Source organism: Bubalus bubalis, chromosome 12 (genome assembly GCF_019923935.1).
Source record: "Bubalus bubalis isolate 160015118507 breed Murrah chromosome 12, NDDB_SH_1, whole genome shotgun sequence".
Taxonomy (NCBI): domain Eukaryota; kingdom Metazoa; phylum Chordata; class Mammalia; order Artiodactyla; family Bovidae; genus Bubalus; species Bubalus bubalis.
Window position 1 is genome coordinate 15,220,733 of NC_059168.1, and position 9,666 is coordinate 15,230,398.

At 43.2% G+C, this 9,666-nt stretch overlaps 1 pseudogene; it reads right to left on the reverse strand.

The window, feature by feature from the left end:
- Nucleotides 1-8,213: 8,213 nt before the first annotated feature.
- LOC102408000 lies at nucleotides 8,214-9,059 on the reverse strand (annotated as a pseudogene).
- Between the last annotated feature and the right edge of the window lie 607 nt (nucleotides 9,060-9,666).

The following is a 9,666-nucleotide window of genomic DNA, read 5'->3' on the forward strand; positions in this document are numbered from 1 at the left end:
TTTAAAAATTGAAGACTAGTTGACTTACAATGTCAGGGTATATTTTAACTTAGAATATTCAGAACCTCAGAATTCCAGGCCAGAAGAGGGTGGCACATGGGAGAGCTGGCCCTCCTTCAGTGCTCCCTGCTCTGCAAGGCCCTATGTGCATACGTGTGCTCACCCCAGCACAACTCTGAGATCTGTCACAAACCCTTACAATGCTACTCTTCAGAAGTTGTTGTTCAGTCGCTAAGTTGTGTCTGACTCTTTGCAAGTGCCTGACCTGCAGCATGCCAGGCTTCCCTTCACTATCTCCTGGAGTTTGCTCAAACTCATGTCCATTGAGTTGGTGATGCCATCCAACCATCTCATCCTCTGTCGTCCCCTTCTCCTCTGCCTTCAGTCTTTCCCAGCAAGGATCTTTTCCAATGAGTCAGCTCTGTGCATCAGGTGGCCAAAGTATTGGAACTTCAGCATCAATTCTTCCAATGAGGGTTGATTTTCTTTAGGATTGACTGGTTTGATTGCCTTGGCATCCAAGGGACTCGCAAGAATCTTATCCAGCACCACAGTTTGAAAGTATCAATTCTTTAGCACTCAGCCTTCCTCATGGTCCACCTCTCACATCTGTACATGACTACTGGAAAAACCATAGCTTTGACTATACAGACCTTTGTCAACAAAGTGATGTTTCTGCTTTTTAAAACGCTGTCTAGTTTTGTCATAGCTTTTCTTCCAAAGAGCAAGCGTCTTTTAATTTTGTGGCTGTAGTCACTGCGATAATTTTGGAGCCCAAGAAAATAAATCTGATACCTTTTCCATTTTTCCCCCATCTATTTGCCATGAAGTGATGGGGCTGGATGCCATTATCTTAGTTTTTTGAATGTTAAGTTTTCAACCAGCTTTTTCACTCTCCTCTTTCACCTTCATCAAGAGGCTCTTTAGCTCTTCTTCACTTTCTGCCGTTAGAGTGGTATCATCTGCATATCTGAGGTTGTTGATATTTCTCCTTCAGTCTTGATTCCAGCTTGTGATTCATCCAGCCCAGCATTTCACATAATGTACTCTGTGTATAAGATAAATAAGCAGGGTGACAATATACAGCCTTGATATACTCCTTTCCCGATTTTGAACCAGTCTGCTGTTCCACGTCCAGTTCAAACTGTTGCTTCTTGACTTGCATACGGGTTTCTCAGGAGGCAGGTTAAGTGGTCTTATTCCCATCTCTTTAAGAATTTTCCACAGTTTGTTGCGATCTACACAGACCTAGGGGTGCACAGACCAGAGGCCGCTCTACCCTTAGGAATATGGGCCTGGACAAGAGGTCTACACAGCCCTGTGATGCAGGCTTTGTGCGTTTGGGCAGGAGACTTTGGGATCTCAGGTATCTGAGCATGGCCTAGAAGGTGGGGGTAGTACAGGCTCTGGATGGACATGTCTCCTTGGTCCCATGAGTGAGGGGTATATGTGGGAGCGACGGAGAAGGGCCCATCAAAGTGAAAGGCCAGGGCAGAGGCCCGTCTTGGTTGGTTTTAAGGGAGATACTGGCGGGGAAAATGGTGTCAGATGTAGGAGCTGTTGGAAGGAACACTTATTCACACGTCCTTAGTTTTCCTTAGAAGAAAGAGAATTTCTGTTCCACGTGCTCAGAAGGAAAAGGATAGGAGGCATAATTTAGTATCTCTGCACTCCGCATTTATTTCAGTGCAGTAATGACTTAAGGGACTAGACAAGTTCAGCCGTCCTTCTGCCTCTCCCCGCTTCCCCCTTCTTACTTTTCTGCCAAAAGAGAGGGTACGTTCTCTTCCCACCTCTACTCTGAATGGAGACACAAAAAGTCAAGGCCCAGGCTTGTCTGAGAGATAGCACTCCTCTCCCTAAAAGGGTAGTGAGAATGGATCTGGTCTGTAGTTCTAAAATCTTCTTGTCCAAGAGCTAAAATTCAGGAGAAATATCAGGAGGCCCAAATGTGATGACACATAGAAATAATAAAGTTGAGATTTTTATTTCCATCTGTCTGAGTCTAGCATCAGTCTCTCAGTTAGTTTCAAAACCAGTTCAGAGAGGGGAAGGGAGAAATTAGAGTCAGAATTCTTGGATTCAAGCCCTAGCTGTGTTCAGTGAGTTGTCTAGTGGGTTTTTTAAAACCATGATGAATTTTTAACCAGGGCTGTGAATCAGAACCATCTAAAGAATTTTACAGAAAACAAAAATCCTAGATTCAAATCTTGGAGATTTAGATCCCCTAGGCCTGAGCAAACGTTGTTGTTTTTTTTGTTTGTTTGTTTGTTTTTAAAAAAAAGCTCCAAAGGTGATTCTGATACCTGTATTTGGAAATTGCTGAACATAATTAATCTTTAGAAAATGAAAAGAATTCCTATATTGGTTTGTAACATACTGCTGATAAAGATTAATTGCAAAGCACTGAATGGTAAAGGTCTTTCTCTGTATAAAATATTGTTACTTCTATTATGAATAATTATTTAGTATTACAGTATTAATAATTATCTACTGTTCTTGCCTGGAAAATCCCATGGACGGAGGGAGGAGCCTGGTAGGCTGCAGTCCATGGGGTCACTAAGAGTCAGACACGACTGAGCGACTTCACTTTCCCTTTTCACTTTCATGCATTGGAGAAGGAAATGGCAACCCACTCCAGTGTTCTTGCCTGGAGAATCCCAGGGATGGGGAAGCCTGGTGGGCAGCCATCTCTGGGTTCCCACAGAGTCGGACATGACTGAAGCGACTTAGCAGCAGCAGCATTATTCATTACTATAACAGTAAAGTACATTTGGAACAAAGTACAGTAAAATAAATATCAAGGTCAATTGCTAACAGTCTCATTGATTAGACATCCAGTTCAGTTCAGTCGCTCAGTCGTGTCTGACTCTTTGCAACCCCATGGACTGCAGCACACCAGACTTCCCTGTCCATCACCAACTCCCATAGTTTACCCAAACTCATGTCCATTGAGTTGGTGATGCCATCCAACCATCTCATCCTCTGTCATCCCTTTTTCCTCCTGCTTTCAATCTTTCAAAAGCATCAGGGTCTTTTCAAATGAGTCAGTTCTTCGCATCAGGTGGACCAAAGTATTGGAGTTTCAGCTTCAATATCAGTCCTTCCAATGAATACTCAGGACTGATCTCCTTTAGGATGGACTGATTGAATCTCCTTGTAGTCCAAGGGACTCTCAGAGTCTTCTCCAACACCACAATTCAAAAGCATCAATTCTTTGGCTCTCAGCTTTCTTTATAGTCCAGCTCTCATCCATACATGACCACTGGAAAAACCATAGCCTTGACTAGACAGACCTTTGTTGGCAAAGTATTATCTCTACTTTTTAATATGCTGTCTAGGTTGATCATAACTTTCCTTCCAAGGAGTAAATATCTTTTAATTTCATGGCTGCAGTCACCATCTGCAGTGATTTTGGAGCCCCAAAAAATAAAGTCTGTCACTGTTTCCACTGTTTGCCCATCTATGTGCCATGAAGTGATGGGACCGGATGCCATTATCTTGGTTTTCTGAATGTTGAGTTTTAAGCCAACTTTTTCACTCTCCTCTTTCACTTTCATCAAGAGGCTCTTTAGTTCTTCTTCACTTTCTGCCATAACGGTGGTGTCATCGGCAAATCTGAGGTTATTGATATTTCTCCTGACAGTCTTGATTCCAGCTTGTGCTTCATCCAGCCCAGCATTTCTCATGATCTACTCTGCATATAAGTTAAATAAGCAGGGTGACAATATACAACCTTGACATACTCCTTTTCTTATTTGGAACAAGTCTGTTCCATGTCCAGTTCTAATTGTTGCTTCCTGACCTGCATACAGATTTCTCAAGAGGCAGGTCAGGTGGTCTAGTATTCCCATCTCTTGAAGAAGTTTCCACAGTTTGTTGTGATCTACACAGTTGAAGGTTTTGGCATAGTCAGTAAAGCAGAAATAGATGTTTTTCTGGAACTCTCTTGCTTTTTCAGTGATCCAGTGGATGTTGGCAATTTGGTCTCTCGTTCCTCTGCCTTTTGTAAAACCAGCTTGAACATCTGGAAGTTCACAGTTCACGTATTGTTGAAGCCTGGCTTGGAGAATTTTGAGCATTACTTTACTAGCGTGTGAGATGAGTGCAATTGTGCGGTAGTTTGAGCATTCTTTGGCACTGCCTTTTTTAGGGATTGGAATAAAAACGGACCTTTTCCAGTCCTGTGGCCACTGCTGAGTTTTCCAAATGTGCTGGCATATTGAGTGCAGCACTTTCACAGCATCATCTTTCAGGATTTGAAAGAGCTCAACTGGAATTCCATCACCTCCACTGGCTTTGTTCGTAGTGATGCTTTCTAAGGCCCACTTGACTTCACATTCCAGGATGTCTGGCTCTAGGTGAGTGATCACACCATCATGATCATCTGGGTCATGAAGATCTTTTTTTGTACAGTTCTTTTGTGTATTCTTGCCACCTTTCTTTAATATCCTCTGTTTCTGTTAGGTCCCTGCCATTTCTGTCCTTTATTGAGCCCGTCTTTGCATGAAATGTTCCCTTGGTATCTCTAATTTTCTTGAAGAGATCACTAGTCTTTCCCATTCTATTGTTTTCCTCTATTTCTTTGCACTGATCATTGAGGAAGGCTTTCCAGAGAAACCCATATTTAAAAGAACTAAATATACTGGATAAGACATTTATTCAAAATTTTCTTTTAGGGACCTCCCTGGTGGTCCACTGGGTTGAGACTCTGCATTTCCATTACAAGGGGTGTGGGTTTGATCCCTGAGTTGGGGAACTAAGATCCCACATGCTATGCAGCATGGCTAAAAAAAGAAAGAAAGAAAATTACCTTTTAAAGGGACAGCTGAATTGGTGGGAAAATAGGTAAATTCTTGCTGGTTATACAGCATGAATCAGGTCAATAAATGCTAAAGGTGCTATGTGCCTGGAAAGTATCTACTAATTCCTATGGGGTAAACTGAAGTATTACTGGGCAGAGCATGCTTGGAGACATGAGGTAAAACCTAGGATCCATCAGAGTAAGGTTGGCTCAGGGAACCTCTGTATCCAGGACCATCCTCCATGAAAAGTGTAACAACTGCTACAATAAAACCCACTATATAGAGGAACATTGATGGGTACTTAACTATCTCAGACTTGACTCTCAATTACGGGGGAAATGAAAAATCCCGTCTCCGAAAATTCCCAACAGTAAGGCTGCTTTTATATTGATATTTATACCCGCCGTGTGGCCTAAAGACAGAAATTATATCTGGCCCACCCAGGTTGATGTGCCTCCAGACATTTGATAGAATAAACCTCTTTGGAGGGCTCAGCTGGTACAGAATCCACCTGCAGTGTGGGAGACCCGGGTTTGACCCCTGGGTTGGGAAGATCCCTTGGAGAAGGGAAAGGCCACCCATTCCAGTATTCTAGAGCCCTGGAGAATTCCATGGGCTACAAAGAGTCGGACATGACTGAGCGACTTTCACTTTGAACACAGACCTCAATGCATTATCCAATAAGGTTCTAAGGAATATGAATTCACAATAAAAACTCGTAAATGCAGATTTGCAAATGATATATCTAATAAGGGGTTACTATCCAAAATACAACATCAAAAAAAAATTCCAACATGAGCTACTCTTTCAAACATTATATTGAGCAAAGGAAGCCAGACATGAAAAAAAATGCATGCTGCCTGTTTCCATATATATGAAGTTCAAAAAGTAGCTGAAATTATACTTCTTCATGCATGCATGAGTGTCAAAACTTTAAAGGAAATTGAGGAAGTGATTAGCACAAAAGAGTGGACTATGGTTATTCTTGTGGGTGCACAGGGTGATGGCTGGGAGGGTTATGAAGAGCTGGAGAGTTGGCAATATTAACTTAGGTCATGGTTAACATGGTTCTTTTGCCAAATCATTGAATTACCCACTTTTGTTCTATCCTTTTTTCTGAATGTGTGTTATTATTCATAGTAAAAAGCTTTGAAATATTAGAAACTATAGTTTCTATGCTGAATGTGAATCTGAGTGTCCCCTTTCCCCTCCGGAAGTTTGCGCTTTTCTACTTCTTTGGCTTTTCCTTCTTTTTAAGGAGACCTGATTTTCTTTTCCTTGGAAATCATAAAATTGACTTCTGAGAAAGCATGCTTCTTTTTGAGGTGAAATTTAGCATCACAAGCCCAAACTTAACCCCATATAACTTTAACTCTCCAGCCTGTTAAACACCTTAAAATAAAACATTTTACAGCTCTCAGGTGGTTTTTCCCTAACACTAAAATGTGGATAATTTGACAGTATACTCTAAATTCTCTGTTTTTCTTTTGTTTAACATAGTTTACATGCTGTGCTTTCCACATGGCTGTCTGGATCAACAGCGGGGAACTAACCTGAGGGACTCTGACCAGCTTTGACTCATTGATAGAGTGTGACCATCTTGGTGACCAAAGCCAGCTTCTCACATTTCTTCTTGAAAAGCATGGTGTTGACATGTTTAATATCCTGTGGCATTTCCTCTGGGTTCTATAGTCTGATGGAAAAAGCCCCTGTTGATGTCTATAATGGCCAAGTTGAATAGCAAGACCTTGAGACCCTCTACTCCACAGCTCTGGGAGGGGTAGCCATTTCCCTTGAAGTTGTAATAGGAATCCTGATGGTCATATTTGGCAGGATCCCCATGCTACCACTTGCAGGGAGAGCATTTACGTGTGGCTGGATGGGTTTTGAACAAATTAAGGTGAAATCTTACCCTTAAGTTTATTGGGAATAATAAATCAAAACCTAGCACACTACCAAAACAGAAAGAAAAAGATAACCCCAAGATTTGAAGCTTTTCTGGAAGAATTCCAAAAATACTTATTTCGAAGGAATTTCTCAGGGTCAACCTTAAATAAACTGGTGACCTACAGATCAAAGACACGATTTTATTGGCCATCTCCTGACCCAGCCAATCCTATGGTCCTTCTCTGTTACGTGCATTCAGAAAAACCCTCCCTGTCTTTCCTTCTTCCTCTAAGAATCACAAATCAGGCCTAACAACATTTGGTTTCTCATCTTCAGGAATGTGGCTGGTACCTTTAAGTGAAGGAGGCCATCCTAGGAAGGGGTATGAACCAGACCAGACAGAAGGAAGAGTATCTTATTTCGTCTGCACAGAACAAAAGAGCCCTTTCCCAGCACCTGTGTGAGTCTGACTTGAATGAAAGCAGACTGGCTGAGCTTCATCATAAGGACAGAGTCACCGCTGGCAGGGGAGAGGGGCTCCCTGAGGTAAGGGGGACCACTTGCCCTGCTCCAAGACTCTCCTTACAATAGGGTTCTAACTTGCAAAAATGGTGGAAAAGTGATTGACGCAGAGATATTTATCCTTGGCTGAACAATTCCCCCAAAAGACATTGCTTCCCACACTGATCCCAAATTCTGTAGGATCATTTGGAATATAATTATTAAAACATGTGATTGTATGGCAGAAACCAACACAATATCATAAAGCAATTATCCTTCAATTAAAAATAAAAAGACCTGATACAATATGGAAAGAAAGGTTGCCAGGTGAAGTCTACTACTCATCATCTGTTGCTATTTAACAGACTCCTAGGATAAACCTAGCAACTTAACGCCCACCTTTATCACCCCACAGTTTTTGTGAGACAGGCGTCCATGGCCAGCTGAGCCAGGTCCTGGACTTCAGGGTCTCTCACCAAACTGATACCAAGGCATCAGCCGACACTTGGGTTTCATCTGAAGGCTCAGCTGAGGAAGGACCTGCTTCCAAGAGCCAGTGTGTGTTGGCAGTATTCAGTGTCTTGAAGGTTGGTAGACTGAAGGGCCACCTCACGTCCTTGCCTGCCTCAGGGCCTGGCTTTTTACAAGACCTGAGGCCACCCTCAGTCCTTGACCTGAATCTCTCCCACATGCAGGCCTATTGTGTCAAAGCCAGCAAGGGAGAAAGTCTGCTTGTAAGACTTACATAACCTAATCAGGGAAGTGACATGGAGCTGTCTATGCCTCACCAACTTCTGAGCACAGGGTAAACTTATGGGAAACTCATAATTTTTTTTTTTAAGAGTTCATTTTTAAAAATTCTTCTCTAGCTTCTTTTTAAAGAATATTTATTTATTGTATCAGGTCTTTTTATTTTTAATTGAAGGATAATTGCTTTATGATATTGTGTTGGTTTCTGCCATACAATCAATTAGATTCACTTTTTTTTTTTTAATGGACAAGTTACTTAATTAGGTTCTCTGCAAGAAGTTCAGAACACTACTTTGTGAGGATAAATTGCATTTGTGAGAGCCAGCACAGAGCGGAGGTCGCCCTGGAGCTGAGGGACAGCTTTGCTTCTTCGCAGAATTTGAGTCCCCAGCTTTCTGATCAGCCTTGTGCTGCTCTGTGATCTCGTATCGCTGTGTCAAAGATCTCAGCCTCCTGGTGTCTGGGCTTACGCAGCTGCTGCTGCTTGAAGTAAGCGTCAGGGAGACGTTCTGGGGTTTTCACACCACTGATACCGATTTTGGTGGAGGTGGCAATGACCAATTACTGGTGTGTTCTATGCAGAGGAACTCGACTGAGGGACAGAGGCCCAGTCACAAGCAGCAAGCCATGGCCCAGCTGCTTCAGGAAAACGACCCTCTTGCCTCTGGCGCCCAGTGAGGATGATCAGAATGGCCCGCGAGTGCTGCTGGCAGCGGCTTCCTCACGTGCTTACTGACGGGTTTTTGCCGTGACTCAACAGCTCTCAAGGCACGTCTCCAGTAGGGTAACACCTAGGCATTTGGCAAAGTTTGACCACGCAGGTACCTCCATTCTTGTTGCCACCAACTGGTTTTGTGACAGTAGCAAGAACCCTAACCTTTTTCTTTTCGACCTTGGTTTTAGCTGCTGAATACTTCCTCGTGTACAAGGCCTGTTGGAGTACATAGCTGATTGGGAATATCTGCCAATTCCTCTGACCAGGACAGGGTTTCGGCTGCAGTGGGGCTCCCTCTTCTTAACCTTCTTCACCTTTTTAGCCTTGTCGCCAGCATCAGCCTTCCTGGCTTCAGGTTTTTTCTCCTTAGTATCTGGCTTCTCAGCCTTTTCACCCGCCATCTTGCAAGATGGGAAAAAGCCATACATGAATCTTTAATATTCGCTAATAATTACAAAATAGATCTTCTTTGGAAAACCTTTCCACTGTTACTTCTAAGATCGAAGACTGACACACACATGAAGCTCGGTGTGTTCTCACCGTGACTCATCCTACGTTGGAATCAGTCATCTCCTACAGAGTTGTATGTGGACTAACAGACGGTATAAGGTAAACATCACCCAGCCTGTGTGGTCTAAAATGTGGCTCTAGTTATGTCATTCCCCCACGTAAAGACCTTCCATAGTTCCCCATAAAATACAGACTCCTGGTGTAGCATTTGTCATGTGACCCAAACCACCTTTCAAGGCTTTCTCCCCATTATACCACTCCCTGCCCTGCCTCCCCATGTATGTCTTCTCTCCTGCCCTCGGTGGCACGCTTCCCTCCCCTCACCATCTCCTGTCTGCCAGGGGAAAGCCCACCTCTTCCATGGAGTGTCTCCCGGATCCCATGACCAACCCAAGCCAAGTGCTTTGTCTCCCACTTTCTGCCCCAACACAGCTTTAGGCTTTGCTTGGAAACCTGTCCTGTGCTGACCTTCTTCCTGGCTTGAGCTCTGCCTCTTCT